Source organism: Nyctibius grandis, chromosome 4, assembly GCF_013368605.1.
Source record: "Nyctibius grandis isolate bNycGra1 chromosome 4, bNycGra1.pri, whole genome shotgun sequence".
Taxonomy (NCBI): Eukaryota; Metazoa; Chordata; class Aves; order Nyctibiiformes; family Nyctibiidae; genus Nyctibius; species Nyctibius grandis.
Genome location: NC_090661.1, coordinates 98,903,904 through 98,920,005, shown reverse-complemented (window position 1 = coordinate 98,920,005; position 16,102 = coordinate 98,903,904). Strand labels below are relative to the sequence as shown.

Here is a 16,102-nt window from a genome sequence, read left to right as displayed (position 1 = left end):
ACACAGAAAGTCCTTCACCAAGTACATGGTATTTTTGCTCCACAGCCCCATTTCAGTCTTTTCATTGATTAAGGGCTGATTGAGCGTTAATCCCATTTGCCAGAAAGCATCCAGGCAATCTACACAACAGACTCATGTTTCCCAAGTGCAGGCTTTCGCACATTTGCCTTACAAGAGACTTTCCTTTCTAGACTTATGTTTGATCAAAGAACGTTTCAGTGTAGGCGTTTCTAAAACAGGCTTCCTCACAACCATATGTGTCTTTGTTAGGGTGGCACAAGGTCACAATTTGGGCTTCTGTGGAAATGTTTCAAAGATAACTAAATGATTCAAAGATAACTCTTGCTAGTTAGAGTCACAAAACAGTATTCAACTCCGTCTTGGGAGTAGAGCAGAATAAATTTAATTAAAAATGGGATGGAAATCCATTAGCAACTCATTGAAGATATGTTCAGCAAAATAAGATATAAAAACAGTCTGAGCAAGTTAAGTGGTTTCACTAGACTTTGGAAGAGCTTACTTTCTTTACTTTTATGTTGTTTTTTTAAGAGCAAAATAGTTCACATTTCAAAAAAAGCAAGACTTTTGCTTTTAGAAAGGAAGAAAAGTAAAATTTTATAATCACTGGAATTTAATATGTCTCGCAGAAAAAAATTTTATTAAAGTCTATTTTTATCTGATACCATTTAGCCAATTTGAATCAATTTTATAAGTAGCTTTCTTGGAAGTTTCTTTATTTTCCCTGATTTTTTTTCTATTTTAATATTATAGAAAAAAAAAACATCCAGTTATCTTTGTAATATTATTAGGGTTCACTGAATTTAGGTTTTTCCTCGAGTTTTATCGTATTTTCTGTCTCTATTTATGAATATGACTACTCAGTTTCTTAGTATTGAGGCAATTTGATAGTAAAATAGAAAAGTATATGTATCCCGTTTCTGTCATAACATAACTTTATGTGCTGTGAATATTGTTGAGGCTGAGCATCAAATAACGCCTGAAGAATAACAATAGTGGCCAAGTACTGAAGTGTTATACATTTCTTTTTGTCACTTTTCACCCTGTTTTTGGCTATGAAAAAGAAATGCATTAGTTATTCGGTGCAAAAATCTCTTGTCTGTTGAATGATGGAAATAAATGCAAGAAAAGTATAACCCTTCCTGGGTCTTTTTTTAAATCACTATCCTCTTGCTGCCCTTTCTCATGGCACTTATTATTTTATACAATATTTATTAATTATTATGCATTGTTTACGTTACTGTTTTGCCCGGGAACTCTAGTTATGGATAAGGACCCCCACTGTGCTAGGTACTGTACAAAGCCAGAGCATAACATCTATTCACATTCCAGAGATTCGAACCATTGCAAAAGACAAGGAACAATAACAGAAAAAGATGTTTAATGGGTGGAACGTAAGATGAGACATTATTGATCAGCCTGGAAGTCAGTGGTCTCAGCACTCCAGGATTTAAGCATTACCAAGTTGTGATGGAAAACATACTTTAATATGCCATTCAATTATTGCATTTCTAATACAAAATATTTATATCCTGGCACTTTAGTTGACTTAATTTTCTATGTTGTGACTAACATGCTTTCGAAATAGCATATATACTTGCATACTTTCAGCAAAAGTCTATGCAATAAATTAATTTGGGGTCAAATTCTCCTTTCCTTACCCCAGAAGATGTTCCAGAGGGAACTTTTCAGAGTAAGGTTTGACATGCTGTGACATTCAGCAACAGTACTGCTCAAGCCAGCTTAAATAATCATTTCCTCCTTCCCAGCTGTGCGTTTCTATTCCTGTACCATGCCTGCACTCTATAGCCACAAGCATTTGTGCAGCATATTGTGAACTGAATTCAGGGAACTAATGCAGATGCAGAACAACCTACTAAAATGCTGTTTATGAAACTGGACTCCAAATAACAGTAACCAGAGTAATAGTAGACCTACCCGGCCCTTGTTGAATGGAAAGAACCTAATTTTTTAGGGTCAGGATTTACCCTAGTGTCACTCACTTGGCAATTCATTCCGAGTTGCCAAGCAATGCAGAATTAGATCATGTCTATATTACGAATGCACTAATGATGTCAACCGTGCCTACATTAGCAAGCAGTGCAGTACAACAGGAAAGGACCTGGAGAAAAAAACAGCTGGCACTCAGAATCCAGCTTCTGCACTCTGCAAATTCCAGAAGCTTTATTTAAGATTTGATCTAGTTTTGTCCTACAGACCCCTTAGCAACTGGAGCACATTAGATGCAGTCCTGGAGTGCATCTTCTGGTTTTGTTTCAGCTGTAAGGAATCCAATTCATGTGCTTACCCCTACTTAGAGCAGCAGAGCCCTGTGATGAGAGACAGAGGGTGCCATACAAAGGAGCTTTTCCAGAGACTGTTACATCCCTTTCCCAAATGACATAAGCTGGAACAGTAAGAGTAGTCTTCTGTAAGCCTTGGTGTATCTCAGCTAGCAGAGATATGCTGGCTGAAGAGGTGATTATTTTTAACAATGCTTGTGAAGTTGCTCTAGCAGACATATAGAGCCATAATAAAACCTTATTGACATACATACCCACTGCTCTCTAATAGAACTCATGTTTACAGAACCTCAGCCTCTACGCAAAGCTGCACTTATACTGCAGATAAACACATCAGTATTTAAGAGAAGTGTAGGGATGTATGAACTTCTAAGAGTGACACTAAATCCTTTTTGCCCGAGAGCAGAATCTCTAGCTGCTAGGCGATAATTTAGGTCAAAAAACACTATCAGCTTTTCCTTCATCTGTGGCTTGTGGATAAAAAAGTCGTGTATAGAATTTGCAATCCTCAAGCTCTTGATGTGCAGTTAAGCACTGTACCGGTAATTAGAATTCTTATGACTCTCAAAGGGCTAAACCAGAAGATTAAAAGAACTTTATTGTCCTGTGAGATTATATGTTCTATTCTTGAATAACTAGGATAGATGATCATTGCTATATACAGGCTAAAAGTGTTTATTGCTGGCTTTGCATTTCTTGTGCAACCATATGGAGGTCATTGTAAAACCTAGGGAAGGAAGATAGACACGAGACTGAAAAAGAGGGCTGCAAATCAGAAAATCTGAATCCTTGTCCTATCTGCCTGGCCTTGGATAAATAATCTCTCTCTACCTCACTTTTACATACATGACTAAAGGTAGCATTTCCCTACTGTGCAGAGGTATTACAGCCTGACTATACTGATATGTGCAAAATGTTTTAAACTGCTACTGTGAAAGAGATTACAATCATATTTATATGCAGATAAGTCAAAGCAAGCTTTGTATTTTACGGAAATAATAAGGAAAAAAATGATGTAAGACTATACCTTAGACAAATCAGGGATGTTCTGTGTTGTCGTTGGAGTCAGTCAGGTTTTGCATTTGTGAAGAGGAATTCCAGTGAGAAACCAAGGTGAAATCAGAGCCACATGTAACACCTGGCAATTACTAACATGCTTTTCACTTTGTTTGACATTTTAATTATGTTACTCTCTCTATATATATTTGAGCAATATATATACTGCATAGCTATAGTAGCTTTCTACCCTAGATTTATGACTATGTGTGATAAATCAGAGAGCTATAACACTGACTGATATGTAGCTACACAGATGACTCAGCTTTACCAGAAATGTTTCTGAGAAAAGGTCAAAGCCATTCCTGAACAAAATCTTAAAATGTCCTAGGAACTACTTATAAATAGTCAATTACCTCTTTGGGGGAAAAGGCACACAAAGAATTGCAAGGCACCATTTCATTTATTAAGGTATCAGAGGCCTGCCATATACACCATTATACCATATAGAATGTAGGAGGAAATAGATCTGAGTAATTATTGAAGGGAAAAATTATAAGCATGTGTTGTTGTTGCAGGAGTCTACACTATGTCATCTATCCGGTAGGACCAGGTGGAGACATGATAACTTTGGAGAAGTAAGTACTGATCTTTGAAAACTAACAGGGGATAAGCAAGGCTCCAGAAAGCAGGAGAAGTATTTGGGCTTCTAATTTGCTATTGTTTTCCAATGTCTGTGAAATCAATGGGAGATTATAGCTTTATAGATGTTGATGAATCTGTGCCACCATCCTGAGCCTTAGAAAAGGGAAAGAAGGAAGACTCAGGGAATTTTAGATCAGTCAGACCCCTTTCTTAAATGAAAAAAGAATAGAAAAAAATAATCAAAGTGTGTACTTTCAAGTACCTGTAAGACAACAAAGTGTGAAAACGGTGTGAAACGGTTAACATAATAAATTTAAGATTGAATCAATACTCTTTCTTCTTACAAGTCTAGTAGTCCTGGGCAATAGTGTATATCTGCACTTAAAATGACCTTTGATCCTGTCTCTTGTGATTTTCCCTTAACTATCTAAGGAAATACGATCCAGTTAGGACACCTCCACACTTCCAAGTAGTTGGGAATTTTCTCTTGTAGAGTGGTTACTAATGGTTAACTCATGAATTTGGTGCTATCCTGTATCTTTGCCAATGGCCCAAATAATGGAGTAACAAGTGTACTTAGTAAATTATCAAGCTAGGAGGGCCTGAAAGCCCACTGGGTATCAGAATGCCATTATGAGATTATTGTGGCAAGTTGAATAAATGATCTGAAATGAATTAAATGACCGGCAAGAGAAAAATTTCCAAGAGGAATTATCATCTGTATAAACACAAGCTCAGGAACAGATGGTTAATCAGGAGTTCTGGGGTAATCCTAGATCATAAATTGATCAATCAACCAGAAACAAAATAGTAAAATAAAATCCAGTTATACTAACATGAATACACAGTAGCATTATATGTGAGACCTACGTAGTAATCCTTTTACTCTGAGTAAGACCTCAGTGGGAATACTATATTCAGTTTGATACATCCATTTCAAGAATTATCAACTGAAAATGAGCCAAAGGGAATCAGGGATATTTTGAATTTTAGAAGCTGTGTTCTATGGTTTGAAGAATTAGGATTCTTTAGACTAGTTTCTCATGGGAAACAGGAAAACAGTCAAATTATATAAAAATTGCTGGAAAGAGGACAAGAATAACTAGTTTCTTTGTTCACTGTCACTGAATCATAGAATGGTTGAGGTTGAAAGGTACCTGTGGTCCAACCCCTCTGCTCACAGCGGGGTCAGCTAGAGCAGGTTGCCCAGGACCACGTCCAGCGGGGTTTTGAGTATCTCCAAAGATGGTGACTCCACAGCTGCTCTGGGCAACCTGTGCCGGTGTTTGACCATCCTCACAATGAAAAAGTTTTTTCTTATCTTTAAGTGAAATTTCCTGTATTTCAGTTTGTACCCATTTCTTCTTGTCCTGTCACTGGATACTCCTGAGACGAGTTTGGCCCCATCTTCTTTCCTTTCTCCCATCAGGCACTTACACACATTGATAAAATCCCCCCTGAGCCTTTTCTTTTTGAGGCTAAACAATCCTAGGTCTTATCGCAGGTAAGACAAGAAGTAGCAAGCATTATTGCAGGAAGAATGAGTTAGACAGAAACAAAGGATTTAGATAAATGAGCATGGGAATAGACTGCTCACTGAGATTAAGCTGGGCAATATCCACCACTAGTGTTTTTTTAAGAACAGATTAGACAAGACAGGAATGATGTAAAGTGATCTCTTCCTATTCACAGCCTATGATGATTTGTTGCAACCTTATTTTTTTGAATCTCAGTCTCTTTGCCCATCTCCACATTCCTTAATCTTCTTTTCAGCCATCCCATTCTGTCTTTCTTCTCTTGTGCATATAGCTATCAAGTAGTAGCAGAAGCTCCTGTCAAGGCACAGCAACACAACAGAACTGCAAATACCTGCTAGCTAACTAGAAATTGCAACGTTCATCCTACCTAACCCTCTTTGCTTGCTGCGCTTCGTCCAGTTGGGTTCCAAGTCTTCAGAATGGTGGCCTTAGCGTCATGTCCTACACTCAGGTCATGTGAGGTTATTTAATTTAAACTTGCCTCATTATAAATAATATGCAAATTGAACTTAAGCATCCAGATCCACCTGAGAAACAGCAGGATTTTCAAATTTCAGGCCAATGGATTCTAGCACTTCCTTAAGGCTGTAGATACTTTGTCAGAAAGTTTGGGGCATAGTCTCCCAATTTATTCTTTTAATTAAGAAAAAATACCTCCTTCTCAAGAGATTTGTTTCTTTCTTTGCTGTTTACTGGTGCTTTCTTTCCAGGCATCAGTTGTCCAAACATACTTTAAAACTTCGGGGAGATTTTTTCTATGTTTTCCCAAAAAGCAATGAATAAGCAATGTAAAGAAAAGGGTTCACACAGAGAACAGGAAAACAGAGAGAAAAAAGGCTGGCATTTTCCCCCACTCAGCCATGCTTACTTCTTTACAGAAGCAGTAGCTCTGAATGTGCCAAAAAAAAACCCCAACCCCAAAAAATGAGAAAACAAACATCAGCAAATAACATTCCTGCACAACTAAAAGGACTTGAAACAAGGTTTCTGAGACCAACTAGTGCATTATGCATGCAATTGTTCTGTTTGGCTGATTTGAATTTCCTCAAGCCTCAATGTTAATTATAGTGAAAAAGATAAATACAGACTACTTAAATTTGCTAACAATCTTAAAAATAAATGCTACTACCCTGCTCTCAATCAAACACAGCATCCACAGGCAAATGCAATTTAACGCTAACAAAACCAACTGTCACAGATTTGATTCTCAGTTGGAGTATGTCATTTTAAGCAGCCATTTATCCTTCAGTTTTGTTCAATGTATTTGGATTCAGCTTATGGAAGATAAAATAAAAAATTATTTCCTGCCACAGCAGTATAATGCCTATAGGAAAAGGATTCAGGAAGGACTGGGAATGAACACCACTGGGTTGTACTACTGATACTGCAAATAATTTACCCTGCCACTTGTAAACTCGAATAATAGGCATCTGACCTATCCTCGTGGAGTGTTTTATGACTGGAAAGCACTTTGGAATCATATAGTTAAAACACTAGATAAGTACACATAAGAGCATGCAAAGTTCCCTGAGATGGAAATTAGGTGAAAAATAATCCCCAGCCATTGTGATAAAAGGATGAATTTATGTGGACAGTAGTCCATTACACGAAGATCAATTTTTGCTCTATGCTTTACATGTCCTCTTCTTACAGTCCAATTTGTTCAAGAGAAGGCTTTATCAGCTATCATATCAAAAAGACTGGAGCAACTCTTAGAGTCAGATGGTTGTGACTTCTTGGCAGCATTTGTTGCTGACGTAAGTCACTTTAAAATAGGATATGCAATCACTCCACCTCAGGGAAAAAGTGGCTTATATGAATTCTGGCCTGGCCTGGCTTTGAGAAATTTCACCCTCGACAAAAGAAAGGTTTACTGAATAATTGATTGTGATTTTAATGTTTTGCTCTTTTAAAATGAGTCTTTCAGAAATCAAAGTGTAGATATACCAATGTTGGTTGGAAGGGACCTCTGAAGATCATTAGTCCAACCTTCCTCTTGAAGCAACACTTTATTAAAAAGCAGAGCTGAAATTTAATATTTTGCTAGTCCTCAGAAGCCTCACAGCACAGCTTCCCCAGTGCCTTATGAGGAAAAATCACTCTGATACAAAGTACTGGAACTACTTAACTCCTGCTCATCTTTTGTAGTTGTGAGGTTTGGAGGGTTTCAGCCATCGCTTGCTAGCCTACACTCACAAGAACACCACCTGTACTGAGCTGAAAATGATGCTTATGTGCCATAAGACTCATAAACATCACCCGCTCTGGCACAGAAGTGCCTGCCTCAGTGACTGTCCCTGTTTCTTGTGCTCGTCTCAGGTGGGGTTTTTTCATACCATATTCATATATTCATATAAAATTGCTAAGTTAGAACAAGAACCTGTATTTCTTAGTGCCATCGCAGACATGAATAAAATCAAGGAAATTAAGGAGTTTCGTTTCTTTCATGTATTTTTTTCTATATTGACAGTAGGTATTGTAAAAAAAAAAAACCCAAACGGTCAAACCGGGAACTGCTGGCGGATTTCTGACACACGAGCTATGAGCTGCTGTGGCACGAACCGGTTGTGCCACCTTCTCTCCGCTCATCATTCCACGCTCAACCCTCTGTGCTTAATTAAAAGTATACTTTAAAGTGGCTCTTCTAGAAAGAGACGCCGAGCCCCTACATCCCCCCACCGCCCCTGATTTCAGAGGAAGGGATCCGGGAGGCAGCGCCGGGTTTGGGCCGAGCGCTCCGGCACCATCCGCGGGGCTCCGTTGCCCTCTGCTGGCCGCTGGGGACGCTTCTCGTGCCGGGTTCGACGTCATGTTGCTTTTGACGTCATACACGGAGCTAAAAAAGCGCATATAGCGGCGGCAGGCGACTGGAATGAACAAATGGGCCGTATTTGCCACTTGCAGGCATGCGGCTGCATCAGGTGGCCCTGAGAAAGATAATTTTGTCATCGTATAAAATTAGTATATGCTGGTTTTAATAACAACACTGTAATGGCCTGTATTTATGTAACTCTTGGCTGTATGATGAATGCTAAATTACCATTTCCTGACATTGTTAGTTTCTTCCACTGATGGGATTTTGCCGTTATCAGAGCACCATGTAGCGAATAAAGTTACTTAGAAACACATTTCTTGGCTCAAGCCCAAGTACCTTCATTTTTTTAGGTTTTAAATTTGAAAGATTCTCAGAGCTTGGTTTTGCCAAGACATGCCTTCTGCACGTGACCTGCTTGAATCACACCTGAAATGTCCATATGAACTAATACAAAAATTGGTCTTTTCTTCCTCTGTCATTTACATAAATGTATTCAGATTCTGTTCCAACTTCTGGTAACACAGGCAGCTTCAGCTGTGCAATCCTTGAGACAGAAAATCCACCAAGGAGAACAAGGCACAAATCGTAAACACAAAAAGCTCCCTGACTTTCCTATCCCTGTGTGAAAAAAAGTGTTACAGGACAGGATGCATCAGGAGTGGATTACACTGATGGATCAGGCTCTGACAACAGCTACTGGAGACTCACGTGGAGTTCCAGTGGAAAACTTACGGACAAAAAGCAAAAATATCACCATGTAGCACCAAGAGAATGTCACCATCTAGATGAAGGAGCTTGGATGGTACAAAGTCTGAATCAAACAATTATAAAAATAAATGCTTTAAGCCTCCCTGTAAAAATCTGAGAACAAATTTTATTTTAATGGAATTAAGACCATCTAGAGTAATTTGCTCAGAGTGGTCATCATAAGGAACACATCACTCTCTAAGCAACCAGAACCAACATCATGGTTTTCTTCTTCATGAAGTTTTCTTCTTCCATCACCCTTCTCTGCATGCCACTTACAGATCCTCTGCTAAACTGGTGTCAGTGAGTCTTCCCAAGCAGTGTGTCCTGAAGCTAACAAACCACAAGCATAAAAGGGCACTGTGTACCTCTCAGCTGTTGCCCCAGCTGAGCCAGGTGTCTGAAAACACCTCTGCAAGTTATGCACTAGTGCATTTTTGCAAGAACTGACAAAAACAGGAAAGCATGACTTATGGTAAAGACATAAAGTACTGGTTTATCAGAAGAAAGCTCAATACACATTCACAAATAATAAAGATGTGGCTAAATTCCACATTCCTCATTCAATAAAAGCATAAATTCAAGTGAGCGAGTGAAGGCTGTAAACCCTTTCTGGATGAAAATTTATATAGGGCCTGATTTTGCAATGGGCTGATTCATTCCCTCCAATTGAAAAGCCAAGCCTACCATATAAAAGCTAAGCTGTTAAATAATCTCAAAAGTAGGTGTCACTGAGAATAAGGTATTTGAAACTACACCTTCGCTCAGTGTTTTCCACTTTAATTTACCATCCTTTCCCTCAGTTAGGTTGTGCTCAGTTTCAAGCCTGCAGGAAATAAGCAATTGCTTCTAGTGTTCAGTCTAGAAGTGCTGCCAGAAAAATTCGAGGCTTGTTCTGCCCAAGTCTGCAGGCTTGTATTTCTTTTGAGGCAGGTACAGATTGATGGATTAGGGTTTTTGGTAGAGTTAAGCTTTGGAATGAGGATTGGAGTTGCAGTAATAGAATAAAGCGGTGCAGAAATGAGCCAATGGCTTTCTTCTTGGTTTATAAACTCTAAACCAAACTCTAATCCCTTTGCTAGGGGATTACTGTCTTCCTGTAGATCCCAGACTGGAAACAGTTATTGTTTTTATGTGAAGCTTGAGAGTGACATGTGCAAGTAGGGTTCTACAAAACCTAGTTTGGAAGCCAAATCTGAAAGTATCCCAGCTTTTAAAATGCTGGATATGTCAATGTTGTTTGTTCTGACTAGAACTGCAGGAACTCAAGGCCTCTGACACCCTGCAAACCTGCATTAACCTAAAACCTTTCATAAGCTTTAAAAAAAATCATAGGAATGTAGGCATCTACTAGAGCCTGCCACCACAGCATGTAAGCATCCTGCCAACATGTTTACTCACTGCTGTAATGAACGCATGCAAGATTAGAAAGTTTGTTTAACTATTACTGGAAACCATTTTCCATCACAGTCCTTTCAGCTGTTTTACAAATACTGTAGGAGGAAAGTCTGCCTTTGTGCTCATATGCTTGGAACGTGTAATGGTGGTGCAGGAAGACTCAGCAGTGCTAAGCTGTAGCCCTGGGGAGCTCCTCATGTGAATGCACCATAGGTCACTATGAGAGTGACATACAGGAACATTAAGTGACATGAGCAACGTCAAGGGAAGTAAGACTCGCAGCCTATCCTGGTTCTTTTGTCAAACAACGTCATGTAACGTGCTTCAGATTATGTTTGCCTGTGCTACGGCACAACTACATTGTGATTGCAAGCACCAAAATAGGAATGTGTGGACATAAGTGAGTTGGTATGGTCACACTGTAAGTCAGAGGCAGAGAAGGAACTAGAACTTAGTGATGCAGAGAGCCAGTTTCTCAGCTCTATCAAATACGTATCCTGTAATTTTACAGCTGTATATTGTTTCTTAGTGTAGTCAAGCATAAATTATTTAAGGCAGGGATTCCCTATGCATGTAATTGTATGTTGTGTAACAAGAGTGATGTGTCTAATTGTTACTGTGAAAAAAAAGTATAATAATGATTGCTATGATTTCTGCCTTCCCTAGTAGTGCATATTTTCCTTTAAGTATCAGGGACTTGTTGCTAGGTAGTTAATATTTAAGGTACCTTAAATATTTTAATGTGTCTATGCCTGCTGTTTCTAGGCAGCAATATTTGTTTATGATATTGTTATACAACCCTTTCTACCTTATATCCTTTATTCAGTGTAATCTAGTATATCCATACAGTTAAATTTCAGTCCTGATATACTCTTTTTTTCACAGAGTAGCATATAGAAGGAACTACTGTTAAAAATGATAAATTATCTCTGATGTAGAAGATTTACTCTTCGTCAGGATACACTGCTAGCATTTTTTTTCTTTCTTGGTACAATCTTCAAAACTGAATAAAATACTTAAATAAGGCCATTTAAAAGTTGGTAGTCCTTCTGTGCGCTTTCAGCACCTATTGCAGATGCTTACATGTTTCAAAAGTACAAAATTCCAAAGTTTTGAAGTAAATCATATGATTTCAGTATTTTGGGTAGAAAGAAGCCCAATTTGGATTGAATTAGTTACCTCCATCTTTGTCCTCATGCTTCCAGGCATGTTCCATCTTAAGAGCTGGCTTTATACCTGGTATGCAGGCATGCAGAAATTTTGATAAATGTTTTAATTTAATGGCTGAGGATCAAGATCACCTTTAGCTGGAGATGTAAATTAGAGTTGAACTCTCAACTTTTTTTGACCAAGCCTCTAAACTGTTAAGAGAAATCTTCACATGGAAATCTGCCCTCTGTCACTCTTTCCTAAGAGGTAACAGGCCAAGAGAAAGAAAGAGGTTTCATGGTAGTTGGAAAGGCAGTTGAGGAGAGCAGGAATGGAGATGAGACAAGAGACACCAGAAATGATGACACTGAGGGAAGGTCCTGGGGACCAAGTAATCACCAACACCTACTGAAATGCTTAACTAGGGGTACGTGTTATCATTTCATCAATCCTTTGGAAGTAAAAATGCCCATATTTTTGGCCACTGGGCAACACTGCGTTAGGTTTTCCTTGGTTTAATCTCAATTTTATTTAAATAAAATAGAAAAACTCACACTGGGTTAAATGTTACAGCTCTTACTAATAGATTTTACACTCTGAGCTGTGCACTTGGAGAGGCAAGAGAGACTACTGACTCGTCATATTCTTTGCCACAGATCTATATAGGCTGCAGAAAACAGACCTCATCTGCCTGCCAACCCTGTGGGAAATGCACAAGAGAATGAGTCAGACATTGCTCATTTCTGCTAATGGAAGGAGCTGAGCCTTCCTGACAAGACAGAAATGGATGGGAACTCAAAGTTCACCAAATGATGAGAAGCAATGAATCAGGGCTTCAAGCAACCCATGTAGATGATTCTGCAAATCTAATCTGTTCACTGTCTGGTGCTGCAGAAATACAGTAAAGCCAGGCAAAGTTCCACAACCCTTTGTTGCTAAATTCAGTGTATTATTTCTTTTACTGTTTTAAAACTAAGATAACCCCCCATTTTTTTAAATTAATTTTATATTTGTGAAGGCAGCTGAACAGCCCTGCAGACAGATCCTCTATCCACTGAGTAGATATAATAGAAATAGTAATACTTCAAAGTTTGTTACATTTTCTTGCCTGCTCATCTAATTCCTAGAAAAGGTACCATTTCCCATTAGGAGAAGCTACTTCTTTTCATGTCTGTTCAGTCTCCAGCCTTTTTACCGAGACTTCCAACAACGTTATCAATTAGTGCTAATTCTAACAGTGAATTCTGTATTTCTTGTGGAACACAGCACAGAATACTGCACAGTCCTCGTATAGATGTCAAATGTAAAGGACCAGAGATGAAGAACCCCATATTCCATGTTTAACTCTGACACGTGAAGTGCATCTTTACAGATCGGTGCCCTTTGGCATTCTTTTCCGAAATAGGCGCAGCAAATGCACTTTTCTTTTTATAATCTGAAATTTAACCTGTGATACTCTGCTTCTGCTTGCCCTACAGTTTGCCAGTGCAGGGGCATATGGATACTGAAGGCTGGACCTCTTCCTTCCTTTCGTGCAGATTCCCAGCTTCTGGAGACAGCAGTGAAAACTCTGGTAGGCAACAACTGAACTAGCCTCTGATTTTTACCCTCTTTATTTTTTAAAGTTGCCTATTTATAAATTCTGGAAAGGTATTTGACTGAGAATTGGTACGTTCCACTGCTTTGTAACCAGCTTCTTGCCCATCTTAAAATAACCCTTGCTTTGGATTACATTGGCTGGCCACGATTACATTTGTATCTAGGATTACAAAGAGTGGACAGAGCGTTCACATTCACATAGCGGTTCACGGGAGTGTAGACTGATACCACATACAATACTATGAATGCGGTGTTTGTGTAGAGCTGGGAAATCCAAATTATCCAGCATAAAAGGCTCTTTCTTTGTGCAGCAAGGCTAATGTATCTTAGTGTCACCCATGTATCTTTAAGCAAATGCTTTGTCTTAAGAGAAAAACAGTTTAAACAGACTAGTTCATTTGGATCTCCTGTGTACCATTATGAGATATGCCTACCCACATGAATAGAAGGTGAAAGTGCCAATAAGATCATTGTATCTAAAGCTAAAATGATTGTGTTCATATTTCATTAATGACAATATTATATATCCAGGTAAATTTGCATTTTGAGTCTTAATATTTATGTGAAGGCTCCAGGCAAACACATTTTGTACGGTTCACTTACGGCTTCAGTCTGTATTCTACAGCCAGCACCACTGAGCTCAGATTAGCTTTTTGTAAAGGTCTCCATTACCCAAGTGGCCCAAAAGGGCTGGATTTGTTTCTGTCAGAAAACCTACGTTATTGATCAATATTAGCTTTTGTAACAAAACCAAAGATTGATCTGATATTAAATGCTTACAGCTAATGATTCAGATTTTAGTTTTGTAAGACACCTGCATTTCATTACTTGGACACATTACTGCCCATTACTAGTCCTTTAATCTAAGCCCATTTTACCCTCATGTTTGTGTACATCTTATTTAAGTTCAAGATGCAGTAGTGTCTTTTATTTGGTTGCCTGCATATTTAAAAAGATCAATATGTGCGCATCTAAGGAGGGAAATTAAAAACCTAGCAAATTAAGATCTTCTCATAAGCATACCTTGATTAACCTTTGTCCTCTTCAGAAGCTATATTCCAGCCATGAGAAGCTTTTTTTTTTTATTATTTCAACTATCATTTTAAGAAGTGCCACGTGATCTCCTCACTGAGGATACTGAGACGGATGGGCTTTCCTAGGCTGGCTTACATTGCTACTGGAGTGCAGGGGAATGACCTGCCTCTACAAACTGTGCTGTGTTGCTTTCCTGCCTTCTGGGTGGAGTTTTGCTTGTACTCCTTTCCTTCCCCAACCTGTCCGCAAACACAACTGAGCTAACATGCAGTTGGAAGTGAAACATATCCCAGATAAAGGGCTTGTACCTCCCACTGGAGAAAGGGAGGAACTGGCCACCAGACTGCCACAGTTTTGTCTTAGTATGCTCTTGGGGGCAATTTAACTGCCTGCTGCCCCCTCCTCAGGGTATGGCATGATTTGGCCATGTGTAAATAGTAGTTTCCTATATTTATAGGAAACACAATGCCTCGCTGCTGTGATAGTTTAAATATAGAGAACAGGCCACTACTGGCATTTAAAATATCACTAGCTGGACAAGATAGTGCAATCAGAAAATAGCCTAAGCTTTTACTGTGATTCTGTGTACAGGCTTTTCATACCCCTCTTGCTGCTTTTAAATGAGTTGAAACAGTGTCTTTCACTGGCTTGGGGATTATTTGCTTCTTGAACCACTTAAATGCTTGACTAACAGGCAGCTTTATTTTTTCTTAATGAAAGTCTTTGGGATATTTTCATTTTTTTGAAATGGCTACTGCAAATGCAGTGTATTTAAACACCTTGTATTCCACAGCACATTTGCCGTTCGTTGTATTTGAAAAGTAACGCGATGTAATGTAATTCTTATTGCTAGTATTAAAACCCTAAATACTTTCTACCTGAGTTTCAAAGCCAAGTGTCCCCAGCTAGTTACCCAGGGTCAAGCCACAGACCAGCTAGTACGGCACTGCAGAAATGCAAATGAATGAGGAATCTTTCTCCTCTCCTCTGCTAGCTACCCACCTCATTGGTACCGATGCAAGGAAGCAAGCAGGCTCTGCAAAGAGTACGTCAGCAGCTTACAGGGAATGGGTGGGAATCTTCATCTGCTTCCTCCTTCTCTACTCTCTCCTCCCAGCCCACATGCAGAATTTGTAGCTATGCTGATGTGTCAAGACATATATGCTGGACTGGGTGTAGTTTACTCTTGAGCAACAGAGGAAACAAAGAGAGACTATGACTCAGAGCAACAGTCTTCCAGCTAGGCTGCTCCAGGGCAGCCAAATGTACTTTCCCTTATTAGGCCAGATCATGAAACCTTGCTTCGTTTTGAGTGGTACACCTAATTCTGCAGTAGTATCACTGACTTTAATAATCAACTTCGAGAGACCGCTTAGCAGAATGTAACTCTACTGTAGCATTGCTTCTTTAAAAAAAAAAAACAAAACACACATTTGCAATTAAATTTGACTCCACCTACTCTGACCAACACTGAATAGTATAACATGAATCAGACTCCATTAGCAGCAGATGACATGTTGTGAAATGATAGCACCTGTTTAACTTCCTGTAAATGGTATGTTTTGATGACTGTAATCTGAATTTCCACACTGCCATCTCAGTTCATGAGGTGGTTTTGATCTGAACTGCTTTAGTGGGCTACTAAGTGAAACCAGAAAGAGATATGGCCTCATACCTCCCACACACCTTGCTTATAGCTTAACTGTAAGAACCCATAGCTTATTTTCCTCGATTTAAGTATTTTTATTATATGATGTCAGAGACGTGTGTCCTCAACTGAAATGTAATCCTGCAGGAGGAATGTGTCACTGCAGTGAGTTCATACAAGAATTATGCAGGCGGATGAACTTTCACACCTC

General features: G+C 39.0%; 1 long non-coding RNA gene across 3 annotated transcripts in view; it reads left to right on the top strand.

Annotated features, from left to right (window-relative positions):
* The window catches only part of LOC137662368 (uncharacterized), a 48,423-nt gene that overhangs the window by 5,315 nt on the left and 27,006 nt on the right, over positions 1 to 16,102 (top strand). For 2 of the 3 annotated variants that reach the window (XR_011047994.1, XR_011047995.1), the window contains exons 3-4: positions 3,896 to 3,955; positions 13,088 to 13,182. This is a non-coding gene — a long non-coding RNA (uncharacterized lncRNA). Of the gene's footprint in view, positions 1 to 3,895; positions 3,956 to 13,087; positions 13,183 to 15,237; positions 15,536 to 16,102 lie in introns of those variants that run through there. The other variant, XR_011047993.1, reaches the window with a different exon arrangement.